Raw genomic sequence first — 13,844 nt, 5'->3', positions numbered from 1 at the left:
CATTTATCCACAGCCCAGCTGGAGAATACATTTTATTGTGTGGTGCTAAGACTTAAAGGATTGTAAACATACAACCAGGCCTGGCACAGGGACAGCTGTCTCCTGAACACAATGACTCAGACCAACTGTGAGTTTAAAGAGCCACATCTCATGTGCTGAGTCCTCTAGCATCAATGTTTAGTAAACACCTGGAGTGCAGAAGAAATAGCTATACCCAACACCTAGCTTGGGCAAAACTGCTTCTAGTTACTAAAAAGGTGCCATGATCAGAGCTCAAGCATCATTTAGATACATGCTACTGCACAGCTAAAGGAGACAAAAGTATTTCAATGTTCTGTGAGATATTAAGGGGAGGAAACTATCAACAACAATAACTCCCTCCTGGATTCCTCCCTCTCCATAACTAAACCTCACAATACTTTTATATGCAAATTTAAATAGCTCACCAGCTTATCCTTCTATAGTAATGTCGCAGATCTTTCTTGATGGAGATAAGACTGACTAAACACAAACACTGGCCGTGGCTTTTCACCTTTCCTCTTTAAAAGTGCATTTCTGTAAAGCTATGAGAAGGAACTCAAACTCTGCTTCACGAGAAAACTAAAGCCTGCAGCACAATCATTGTCGTCAAAATGTTCTGAAAACCCTGTAAGAAAGAAGAACAGTGTTCTGTGGATGGACAGTGGAGATGGAAGCACAACAATGAGAAAGTACTTAATGCGACTGAACTGTATGCTTACAAATGGTGAAAGGGGCAAATTTTATGTGATGTATTTACCACAATAAAAATAAAACAACTTAAAAACACTCTAGAAGAGTTAAAGGTAAATGAATTTCATAATAAATTCTAATTAAGAAACCCACACTTGGTCATCAGACAATTTCCAAGGAGCAGGGTCTCCCACTAGCCAGTTTTAAGTGAATCAACAAACCTAAATGAGCTTTATACAGCACTTATCACTGTGATTAATAAATACTCTGACATCAGGGACAAACATGGTAAAGACACATCTTCCTCAAATCCTTAACTACTCCTGCTTTTTATATGGATTGTGAGTTATACTGGATCCTGAAAAGACACACTAGGAGCTCGCACAATTAGTTTAAAGATCCCCAAACAACCTTTAGAGGCTGTAGACAAATTCAAGCTAAAAGCCAGTGTACAAATTCACTGGTATGTACCTTACAAAACATTTAATACTGAAAGATCTTTATTCAAACAGGCAATATGTAAATGTGGTTTCTGCGAACAGTTCAAGCTGTAGATTCTTTTCATTCTTTACGCTTTCATTACACCACCATTAATTAGCCCTTTTAACGCATCACAAATGTCTCTGGGTACCTAGTCTCCCAAAAGCCCTCAGAAGGCCCACAAGGGGTTATCGCAACTGAAATTGGCAGACCCGGCAGATAAAGTTAATGGAACTCTCTATTCTGGTAAAAGACCTAGGGATGATCAAACACAGAAATCCTGTGGTCTTAAGCCCCTGCGTCTAGTACTTCCCAGAGTAAGTAAAGGAGGCAATAAACCGAGACTTGGAGAAGAAGCAAACATAGGCGTGACGGTAGTTCCGGCAGTTCTGAAGGGCGTCACAAGATCCTATCCAACGCTGGGAGCACCCCGCTCCTGGATCTGAGACTTAGGTCCCAAACATCTCGAGTTGGAGTGAGAAAAACAAGCCCTTTAACACACGCCTCGCTCCTGGCCCCCTTGCCCTTGCCCGACTCCAGCGTCATCACCTCGTGGGCGCACAGAGCATTTGTGTGCCCGCACGCCCAGGACCGTGCATCTGGCAGGCTGGGCTCTAAGCCTCGGAGCGCAGCATTTCCTGGTTGGTCCGGGATGCTGGTCCCCTAGCGCCGCCATCCCCGCCATCCCGCAGCGCACGCGAACCCCCGGCGCGCGAGAGGACCCGGGGGCACCAGCCCCACTGCACAGGCGAGGCCCGCGGTGCACCCTGAGGGCACGCCCCCAGTCTCCCCTGGAGCCCGCGGGGCTCTGCGCTCCAGGCAGCGCCCGCCCTGGCAAAGGCGCTCGCCGAAGTTGGTCCGCGTCGACTCTGCGAGAACCGGGCGCGAAGGCGCGCACAGCAGGCCCCCGGGCCGCCAGGGAGGCTGGTCCCGCGGGGCCGCCCGGAGCTGGCGCCCGCCGCCGACGCCTCTGCCAAGGTCCCGTCCGAGCTGGGCGGGGAGCGGCCAGCTGCGCGGGGTCGGTGGGAGGGACGGAGAGCGAGGGCAGCGGAAATCAGACGCCCGCGGGAGCCTGGCGCGCCCGGCGGCGGCGCGGCTCCTACCTGTAGGACGAAGGCGGCCGCGGGCACCTGCGCGGTGACGGCGGATTCTCCGGGCTCGGGTGCAGCTGGCACGGCTGGAGGCGCGGGAGGAGGGGAGGGGGGAGACCGCGCTGCGCCGCCGCCCGGAACTCGCCGCCCGGATTCGCCCCGGCCTGGCAGGGGTGGGGCGAGGCGGTGCCGGGTCCGGGTGCGTCGCGGCGCAGGTTGGCCGCCCCCGCGGGGACAAGGAGGGCCTGCCGGCCGGGCCTCTATCCTCGTTCCGGTTTCTTCTTCTCTCTTCTCCCAGAGTGTCGTGACTCAACCGCATCAACCTACGGAATGTTCACTAGCATTAATGTTATTATTCTCAGGAACGCTTAAGCCACCAAGTGCCCAGGCACCGTTCCAGGAGCTTTGCGGGTGTTATCCTACCTCGTCTACTGCAAAGTGTAGGGAAACACGGGTCGAAAAGGTGAAATAACTGGCTTGAGGTGACACAGTTAAGAAGTAGGAGCCTTGATAACATCACCTATCAGCCTTCTTCCAACTTCCTAGACTGGTGTTGCTGCTAATTTATAGGTAAGGAAACTAAGGCCCAGGAAAGTGAAGTAACCAGCGTAAGGTCACACAATTTAGAGAACACTGGAATTTGTGCCTTGATGTCTTTAAAACGCAAGCTAATGCAGAAATCTTAGCATAAAATAATAAGTCGGGAGTAAAACATGGAGAATTCTCATTCTGCGCATAGAACCGTACAAATACAGCAATTTTTATGTTTTTAGTCCACCTAGAATAAAGTCTTAAAAGAAAGAGAACCTGTTATCTTGCGGTTTGACTAGCAGGCCATTTGGAATAAAGTTTTGAATATAAGCCAGCCCAGCCTCATTACACAATATTACATTGGGCCAAGGCCGAAGTAAGCAATCCCTCCACATACCCCAAACTGTTAATAATGATGGCCACTTTAAAGCACTTAGTGGATATTGCACAGCTGAGACTGGCCGAGTTACATAATGTCTTACTGCAAACATGGAACTACATGAAATGAAAAATATAATGTTCCAGTCCAGGGAAAGGAAGGGGGGTGAAATTGCAGTCTGGAACTCTTTTTCCTGTAACTTATAGTTGCTCATCCCTCCCAAGACTACATTTTTTTTCTCTTGAGCACATCTTTTCCTAATGATAGAGGAGTCACGCAGCCGTCACTCTTTCCTTGTTGACAGAAATGATTGATGTCTTTTAAATCCTAGAATACTGACAGACTTTTACAATTAAACACATGGCCCTCTGAGCAAACGGAGTATTGCCTAAGAAGAGTTTGGCCAGTGTAAGACAGGCATGTTACTGAAAGGCTGAATACTCTTTCCTCTTCTTCTTTCTCAAGTTTTATTAGTCACAGATGATTTGGTTAAGTATTCTACACACAATTAACTGCACTCTTACAAGCTTGTCTTTAGAAATTATAATGTTTTTGATTGAGAAGCAGCAGGCTATAAAACTGCATCCCAAATTCTTAAGTGTCATCATTAAAACATTTGGCACTAACCTACAATAGGTCTTTCTATTAACTATAATTAAAAATAAAATTATTTAAGTGCCTTCCCAATAATTGAATTTCTGCTTCCCTGTGCTAGAGGAATCAAATAGTAAAAGGCCGTTGTGGACTGCCAAAGAGAAGTTTTAGATATAGTATGATTCTGTATGTAATTATTTGTTTTCCTGAGCGGTTTGCTGATTGTTTGTTGTTGCTGTTATTTTTCCCAAATCTTGCCTATCTTCAGAGATGTCAAGAAAAAAATGACAACAAAATCCTATTATATATCCATCTGGATACACATTTGACATTTTTATCAGACAAATGATATTCTAAATCCTCTTTAATTTTCATCTTTTCTTCTCAGTATAGAAGTGCCCGTTTTTTATAATGTCCACATTTATATTTTACAAAAATACAGAGTTTTGGAGATAACAGAAAACAAATTTTTTAAATTAAAATTACCTATAACCCCCCCAATATATTACCCCATTGTTAACATTTTGGTGTATTCCTTTCTTGTTCATGTTCTATACATAAACAAATGTTTATTACAAAATTAACACCATGCTGTACAAGTTAGAGTCCTGCTTGTCTCATTGCTTGAATATTTATAAGTTGAGTATTTTTTACTCTAATTTTTTAAACATAATTTTTAATGGTTTAAAAATATTCCAGCCATTTTTTAATCTATTTATCTATTGATGGCTTTGAGGATGTTCCCAGACCTTTGGGCAGTTTACAAACATGCTGGAATGAACACTGTAAATACCAATCTTTATTGAGATCTCTAAATTCCTAGGAGAGAGTCCTAAAAGTGGAACTATTGGGTCAACATTTATAAATATTTCAAAGCTCTGTGAGATGTTGCAAAGATCTTCCAATATTAAGTATCATTTGCTTATATTTGAAAACGTGATGGATCAAAATCATATCTTGTTTTAATCAGCACTATTCAATAACAATAATGATGAACACTATTTTTTCATGTTTACTATTTGTACTATTGACTGAGAATGATATATTAGTGTCTGTTGCCTGATTTTTTATGTAATATTATTGCTCTTTTTGTTAATTTGCATTAATACTTTTAATAGAAACATTATTTATATATACATACACATTACTTACAGAACACTATAAAATATAATGAATACTAATAACATATTATTTATAGATTGCTCTATAAAATTTGCACACCAATGTGCTCCCCCAGATTTTCCCTCATGGTATTTTTTTTATATGTACAATGCTGTCCAAATCATCTAGGTCAGTTTGGGATGCCCAGCATCGATCATCTTTTATAATAGTCCCATTTTCTCTCTTTTTTCTTTTTTTCTTTTGGGGGGGGGAGGTGGGGCAGAGAGAATCTCAAGCAGGCTCCACACCCAGCACGGAGCCGGACGCAGGGCTTGATGTCACCACCCTGAGATCATGACCTGAGCTGAAATCAAGAGTCAGGCATTTAATTGACTGAGCCACCCAGGCACCCCTGATAGTTTCATTTTCTTATAGAGCACCTCTCCCCAAATGTGTATAGTCTCAGCAAGAGAGCAATTTGGGGCAGTAGTCTCCAAGGCAAAGGGCAGATCCTTCCTCTGATTCCCACCACCACTCCATTTACCCCAAAAGCCAGGTGGACCGAATCTCAAGGAACGAGGGAACAGATGATGTTTGGGGTAGGACTCACTGAGCAGAGGCAGAAGCAGCTCCAGCAGCAGCTTTGCCCTGACCAGGGCAACCCAGTGAGAGACAGTTTCCTACTTCCTGATTTTTTTGTTTTTAACCTTCTGCACTTCCTTAGTATTTGCTGTTCCCAGCCTTGCCTTAAGTCTGTGAGCCCCTAGTGCTCTTCTCTTTCAGATAGCAAGAGTCTGCATCCATTGTTTGCTTCACTGACATAACCTGTATGATTTCTCTGTCTTTCAGTCCACCTGATAGTCCCCTGATTAGCAACTATTCACTCCATTTATAAACATTTAATTATTAATGCTAATTAACTAACCACAGCACATACCTACTCTGAAAACACAGAGGACGGAGGAAGATATTTTATCCTTGATCACCTGCTGACATAAATCAATTCAGCCATCATAACAGTGACAGAAAGATGAGAACGGTGTGGTTATCAAGACTTAAAATTTTTAAAAATGTCTGACCATGGCTAAAACCAAAAATCTCAAGAGAGAATGAGGAACAGAGTACATATTACCAAGGTATGTGAAAGCTCTGCATCTCTGTATCTTCATTTTAGCTTTCTGTGGATCATGCATGCTCTATAATTTCTCCCAACAATGTTCAGCTTGTGGGCTGTCTAGCACATGACTGTTTAAAAAGGGGCCACCCTTGACACCTCCAGCCCCAACTGAAACACCTGAGATGAATCTTCACAGTTGCCCTCAGCCAGTCCCTTTGAAGGGTTTTCTTATCCAACAGTCATTAAATCTAATAACTTGTTTAAAATATCTCTATATTTTCGGGCGCCTGGGTGGCTCAGATGGTTAAGCGTCTGCCTTCGGCTCAGGTCATGATCCTAGGGTCCTGGGATCGAGTCCCGCATCGGGCTCCCTGCTCCTTGGGAGCCTGCTTCTCTCTCTCTCTCTCTCTCTCTCTCTGTCTCTCATGAATAAATAAATAAAATCTTTAAAAAAAATAAAATAAAATAAAAAATAAAATATCTCTATATTTTCAATGTTTACTTGCTGTTTAAAATTGTACTCATTTTTGGGCCCCTAAGTGGCTCAGTCAGTTAAACATCTGCCTTAGTTTCAGATCACATGATACCAGGGTCCTGGGATTGAGCCCCATGTCAGGCTCTCTGCTCAGCGGGGAGCAAGCTTCTCCCTCTGCTCCCCGATTGTGCTCTCTCTTGTTCTTTCTCTGTTGCTCTCTCTCAAATAAATAAATAAAATCTTTAAAAATAAATAAATAAATAGAATTGTGCTCATTTTCATGGATTTGTACATATGTATAAGGTAGCATGATTATGAAATAAGAAAACTTACAAAATAAAAGAGTAAATATTTGTTTAGAACAGTACAAGTGTATGTCAATTGATTGCTACAATTGTACTGAAGTAACTACAGAAGCAACTGTACTCAGTTTCCCAAAAATCCATAAATTGCACAGTAAAAAAATGATCCCAAGAAAGTAATGGCTCTAGGAACCCAAGAAAAACAACCTATTTTTTTCTTTTTTTTTTTAATGTTTTATTTATTTATTCATGAGAGTCAGAGAGAGAGAGAGAGAGAGAGGCAGAGGCAGAGAGAGAAGCAGGCTCCCCGCCCAGCAGGGAGCCCGATGCAGGACTCGATCCCAGGACCCCGGGATCATGACCTGAGCCGAAGGCAGATGCTTAACCATCTGAGCCACCCAGGCGCCCAACAACCTATTTTTTTCAAAGCGACTTTATCCAAACATACTCGTGTATTTTTGACTTTTAGACTTAACATCAAATACAAGTATTTATCTATTCATTCATCCTGAAAACCTACTATATTGCAGGTACTGTTATAGGAGCTGAGGATACTGCATGAACAGAACTGAAGCCTCTGCTTTTCTGTAGGAAGACAGACCTGAAATACAGAGGAAATGCTGGGTACAGTGAAGAACTATAAACCAGGGTAAACAAAAAAGCTTCCCCAGTGGAGCTGGGGGAGATGGACAGGGAAGGCTTCTCTGATAAGATAACATTGGAGCAGAACAAAAGGAGCAAGCCTTGCAGATGCCTGAGGACAGATCATCTAGGCAGAGGGACTAGGAGGTACAAAGGCCATGAGGTGGAAGTTGTTTGGTGTTTTCAAGGAAGGGTAAGGAGGCAAAGGTGAATAGAGTGGTGTGAGCAAGGAGAAAAGTAACAGAGAATGGAATCAGAGGGACAAGAGGGAGCAAGTTCCTAAAAGGAAGAAGTCTGAATTTAATGTCAATTGATGTAGAAAGCTGCGAGCCAACGAATGACATATCTGACTTCCGTTTCAGAAGGACCACACTGACTGCTGTATGGAGAATAGACTGCATGGGGGTGAGGGTAGAAGCTTGAAGACACAGCAACTGTTCAAGCAAGGGTGGACTCGAGCGGGAGGCGTGGAGGTGTTGGAAGTGGTCAGATTCTGTATCTTGGTAGGGTTAGGAAAGAAACCAATATTCAGAAAATCAAATATTCAGGATGAGCCTTAGTTGGCAAGGATATCTGTTACTATTTCCTGATGATAAAAAATTCATGGGGAGATGGATTAGTGAAGGCATCGGTGGGGCCAATTAGTTGCATTAGTGTTGCACTTTTTATCTTCAGCTAGGCAAATGTTCTATTTGTTTGTGAAATGTAAGTCTGAGCTCTTGCGGTTTTGCCCTGTAGAACTTAGTTCTACCACCTTCAGACCAGTTCCTGTACCATACATATTCCCATTTCAAAATTACAGACAGATTTCTTTCCCGTCAAGTTTTTGACTCAGCCTTCACCTAAATAAACACAGAACCAATTCAGCCTTTTAGTTCCTAACTGCAGTTCTGGTTGAAATCAGATATGACACCTTTAGCTTCAAAATCATCTAGCTTCAGACTCCCTTCTTCATTCTAATTAGCATTCTTTTCATTCTTTAAGAGAACTATTTCTACAAACACTTGTTTGGCTTTATACTTTCCTAGTCCAGTTTAGATTTAGAAAGTTATGTTTGTCATACCAGCAAATGTTTTTGCTTAGAATAGAAATAGAAGGACTTGTTATAAAAGGTTTCTTTAATGCTAGTAAGAAAGGCGAAACTTCCCAGGGTGAAAGCCACTTGGAACCCTGCCTGTGTGCCTTCTAATCTTTTAGAACCTCCAGAGAATTATGGAAGTGTTTTCTTGGCAAACATTTGCTAACAGCTAAGGGGTTTGGAAAACATTTTCATCTCCCTGCAACATTTTTCATTTTCTAGGAGAAATGCAATCCGGTGGATGGACACTCACTCTAAATTGTTGCTGGTATAAGTTCTCACACTTGAGCAGTCTGTAGAATCGGATAGGCACTTTCGAACTCATGCCTTTGGCTAATCTGTAACGCCAGTCAGGACTCCCCTATGCCCACACCCCAGATAGGTAAAAGCAGCTCTCAAAAACCTCTTAGCTTGCAGCTTCAGCTGAGTTCAAAGTGTTCCCAGGAATCAGAACTTCCCTGTAAGGACAAAGTGGAATGAATGAATGAATGGTTTCTTTATTAGGACAATTTATTTGGCTCACGTTTTAATTTTGACTTACAGACCCTCTGCCCAAAGATGTAACTGCACTATCCTTATAACAACAAAAAAATCAGGGAGCAAATTTCACAATTATAGACCCTTAATATAAAAATACAATGAAAAAGACCCCTGCATAACATCAAAAATACTTTCCAATTCTTTACTCATCTCCTGTTCACTGCTGGGAATCTGCACAGGCCCATAGGCTCCAAAACCCTTGGGACCAGAAAAAATTAGGATACTCAGAATTTTATAAATTTGGGAAAATTCATATAGCATATATGATATTTTACCCCCAGCAAGGCCTGGGCTAGCACCCCATAATTGAACCCTTTATAGTTCTGCAGCAAAAGATGTAATAAGCACACTGCATGGAAAAATAAAGACTGTTAATAGCCTTAAATCAATGCAGGTCAGGTTTTGCTGTCAAGTGAGTTATGAACAAAACTTGATTTTCAGAGTTTTTTGAGTTTTAGAATTGCGGATAAGGCATCAGGGAGACCTGAATTAAAGCAGAATTGAATAGACTCTACAGTCAAAGAACACTTTAAAAGCCTTTTCCTACTCTCACCAGTTCATTCAGTATCTTAAGGAACAATATTTTCTTGCCAACTAATCAGAGGTTAGTTTTTGTAGTTTTATAGTTTTTATAGTTTTTTTTTTTAAAGATTTTATTTATTTATTCATGAGAGACAGAGAGAGAGACAGAGGCAGAGGGAGAAGCAGGCTCCCCGCGGAGCAGGGAGCCCGATGCGGGACTCGATCCCAGGACCCTGGGATCATGACCTGAGCCGAAGGCAGACGCTTAACCGACTGAGCCACCCAGGCGTCCCAGTTTTTATAGTTTTAACAATTGTATTTAGCAAGGAGATCCAAACCTCATTTGATAGCCATTTGGGGGAAGATTTCTAAAATGAATTAGTAATGTCTACCTCCGAGTTTTTTGAAGTGGGCAGATATGAGCATTTTTACAGATGACACGTTTTTCTCAAGCCAGTCAGTTAGGAAGGAAGCACTTGCAAAGGTGTGTTACCATTATGTTCACACCACAGTCCAACTTTCCTTCAAAAGCAGAAATTAGGGGCACCTGGGTGACGCAATTGGTTAGGCATCTGCCTTCGGCTCAGGTCATGATCCCAGGGTCCTGGGATGGAGCCCCGCATCAGGCTCCCTGCTCCGCGGAAGCCTGCTTCTCCCCCTCCCACTCCCCTGCCTGTGTTCCCTCTCTCACTGTGTCTCTCTCTGTCAAATAAATAAATAAAAAATCTTAAAAAAAAAAAAAGGCAGAAACTCTCACTTGCAATCAAAGCAACACTTTTATTTCGAAGGTATAAGGTATTTTAAAATTCTGCTGTCCTATCACAGAATTGCTAGGCACTTGTTATCCTAGAATAGACAGAATGTGGAACACTAGTGTCTTTAAAAATAAGAACATGTAGGGCGCCTGGGTGGCTCAGTCGTTAAGCGTCTGCCTTCAGCTCAGGTCATGGTCCCAGGGTCCTGGGATCGAGTCCCACATCGGGCTCCCTGCTCAGCGGGAAGCCTGCTTCTCCCTCTCCCACTCCCCCTGCTTGTGTTCCTGCTCTCGCTCTCTCTCTGTCAAATAAATAAATAAATAAATAAATCTTTAAATAAATAAATAAATAAATAAAAATAAAAATAAGAATATGTAATTCCTTTAAATTGGACTGTTCTGCAAGGTACTCAGCCATGATGAAATTGGAGGCCTTGTCCATGATACAAAATGTTTTCAACATCACTCATCATCTACCAAGAACAGTGAATAGTTTACAATAGTTTAAAGACCTGGCTTTTGGACTGTTATCTCTATCAGCGACATCTTGTAGCAATTTGTACACTTCTAGCTTCACTTCCTTTGCTGCAAGAGCTTCTTACCTCTGAATGACACAGTGAATAAACTTATTTTTGAAGCTATTTCTGTATCTTTATCCCAGAATACGAATTTTACTCCAGACAAAGCAGTTCTTCCATCAGTGGTGACATTGACACAGTTTTTCCAATAAACTTTGTTTTTGTTATGGAAATCATATATGTTGGGAATATATTTTTCTCTGTCAGTACATCTTCCTATTATCCAGCAGCTCTCAGCCCCTATCAGAGCAACACACCCTGTGTATTGTGGCAACATCCTCTTTATTATCTTTAAATGGAATTAATTCATAGTTTCAAAAACCACATATAATGTATTGGCAATAAAGGAGAGGTAAGAGAAAGTAAGTTACAGTAAAATAGACTATTTCTCAATACGTAAAATTTTCAGACAAACCACACTAGAAGACATGAATAAAAGGATCAGATGTCGGTATTACCTATAGTGAATACGTTTTTATTTAAGATTTGCTCCTCAAATTTTGATGTGCATACAAGTCACCTGTGGTTCTTGTTAAAATATGGATTCAGATTTCACAAGTCTAGGACAGAGCATTTCCACTAGGTTCACAAGTGATTACTGGTCCCCTCAAACCTGGACATCTTGAATAGAGAGGGTCAACACAACTTCTTTATGTTGACATTTGAATGTGACAGTTACAGCTGTTGACTGATAAAGGTGTTGCCGTGAGTGACATAATTTTCCAAATAGCCTCAAATCAATTCAGATCAGATTTTGCTGCCAAGTGAGTTACAAACAATCAGCTCATGATTGATGAATGGACAAGAGTTCTTGGTAAATAACTCTTAGCAAAGTTCCAAAGTACAGTTTTTCCTCAATTTGTACACTGGTTACATTCTCCAAAACTGCAATGTATATGAAAAGTGTGCAAACAATATTTTGAATTTATACATAAAACCATTTAGGTTCTAGGCTATTAGCAGGTTTTTCACTTGCACGCATGTCCAGGAAGACCTTTGGAAGTTGTGTGGGACAAAGGACAACTTTTCATTGTACAAAACCATTCCACACATAGCAGACTTCTAGCATCTCTGGCTTCCACCCATTACATGTGGCCCCCAATCACTGTTGATCAAAAACACCCCCCATTTCCAGAATATTCCAGTGAGGCAGGCAGTATGACCTCTGCTGATTGATTGCCACTGCTTAAGTGAAACTCAAAAATTACTTTTAGCATTTAATTAAAGTGGAATCCAACAGAAACCCAGACATTATAGAAACATTCATTCTTTCCTCCAACTGTATAGCAAGCCTCCCACACTGTGTAATTTGTTCTAATACTTGTTTCTCAAATTCTTCCACAATTTGATTTATGCATCTTCCACAATTATTTGCTGATGTTTTGTTGCCGTATTGTTTTCCTCACATTATTTTAATTATTTTTATTTCAAGAAAAACTTGAGGGAGGATGCCTGCATCTACCAAAATACTTTATTGAAACAATTTGCTTCTTGGGGCACCTGGGTGGCTCAGTTGGTTAAGCGTATGACTCTTGATTTCAACTCAGGTCATGATCTCAGGGTCATGACATCAAGCCCTGCATCAGCTTCTGCCCTGGGCATGAAGCCTGCTTGGGATTCTCTCTCTTTCCCTCTCCCTCAGCCCTGCCCCTTGCCCCTGTTCACACATGCGCGCGCTCTCTCTCAAAAATAAACAAATAAATAAATAAATAACAATTTTCTTTTTATTAATAAATAACAATTTAATCTTTTCTTCCTACTCTTCTGAAAGTTGTAAGACAGGTTATCTCCTTTGGGTTGTACAGTTTATTTATTTATTTTTAAAGATTTTTTTCATTCGAGACACAGAGATACAGAGAGAGAGAGAGAGCATGAGCAGGGGGAGAAGCAGAGGAAGGGGGAGAAGCACGCTCCCCGCTGAGCAGGGAGCCTGATGCGGGGCTTGATCCCAAGACACTGGGATCATGACCCGAGCCAAAGGCAGACGCTTAACCATCTGAGCCACCCAGGAGCCCCATGGGTTGGACAGTTTAATGTTTGCTCTCAGAAATTCTGATTTTTAGGTAATAAATAAATGATAGAGTGTATTCTTATGTTAATCCTATTCTTACATAATCACTGTAAGAAAATTTCTATAGGCTTCAATCTTATGCAAATAGGTTAGTTAATATATAATATATACAAACCAAGGAATCTTTTCTCATCACTTTGTTTACAAAGCAAGAACTTTAAGAAGTCTGTTAGGCTAACACTTAACAGAGATTGATATTTGCAATAGATGTTAAAATGCAATTTAGGTTCAATAGTTAAAAATGAGGAATATATTAACTTCTTTTTTTTCTTCGAGCTTTGTTCTTATATAATTAAGCTAGCTGTACACCAATTATAGCATGTGGATAGTAAGCAATATAAATTTTTAATTTTACACAAATTACATATGGATCACCAAAATTTTGCATATAAATACTGAAGACAACATGAATAAGTTAAAATCTGTTCAAAGAAATAAAACGAAGCAACTAGTTATGTACAAGGGAACACGCATAAGGCTATCAACTGATTTTTCAGTAGAAAGTCTGCAGGCTAGAAAGGAGTGGCAAGATATAGACAAAGTGAGGAAAGGAAAAAAACTTACAGCCAAGAATATTCTGCCTGGCAAGGTTATTATTCAGAATTGAAGGAGAGATAAAGAGTTTCCCAGGCAAACAAAAGTTAGAGGAATTTATCACAACTAAGCCATCCTTACTGGCTTAAGTGGAAAAGAAAAAGCCTAAGTAGAAGAAAATTATGAAAGAAAAAATTTCATCGGTAAAAGCAAACATAGTAAAGGTAGTGGTTCAATCACTTGTAAAGCCTTTAAAAAAAAAATGATAAAAGCAGCTATATCTATAGAATTAGTGAAGGAGGTGACGCTACTTTCCTGCTCCCACAATACCTCTCACTCTTCCT

General features: G+C 41.1%; 1 protein-coding gene across 2 annotated transcripts in view; it reads right to left on the bottom strand.

Annotated features, from left to right (window-relative positions):
- Positions 1–2,322, bottom strand: part of PLD1 (phospholipase D1) — a 192,122-nt gene extending 189,800 nt beyond the window's left edge. For both annotated transcript variants that reach the window (XM_044920134.1, XM_021702667.2), the window contains exon 1: positions 2,295–2,322. The gene's annotated coding sequence lies outside the window, so the exon portion shown is untranslated. The remainder of the gene's footprint in view (positions 1–2,294) is intronic.
- Positions 2,323–13,844: the final 11,522 nt, after the last annotated feature.

The sequence above is a fragment of the Neomonachus schauinslandi genome, chromosome 1, assembly GCF_002201575.2.
Source record: "Neomonachus schauinslandi chromosome 1, ASM220157v2, whole genome shotgun sequence".
Taxonomy (NCBI): domain Eukaryota; kingdom Metazoa; phylum Chordata; class Mammalia; order Carnivora; family Phocidae; genus Neomonachus; species Neomonachus schauinslandi.
Note: the sequence above shows the minus strand (reverse complement) of the source record. Positions and strands in the feature narration are given on the sequence as shown.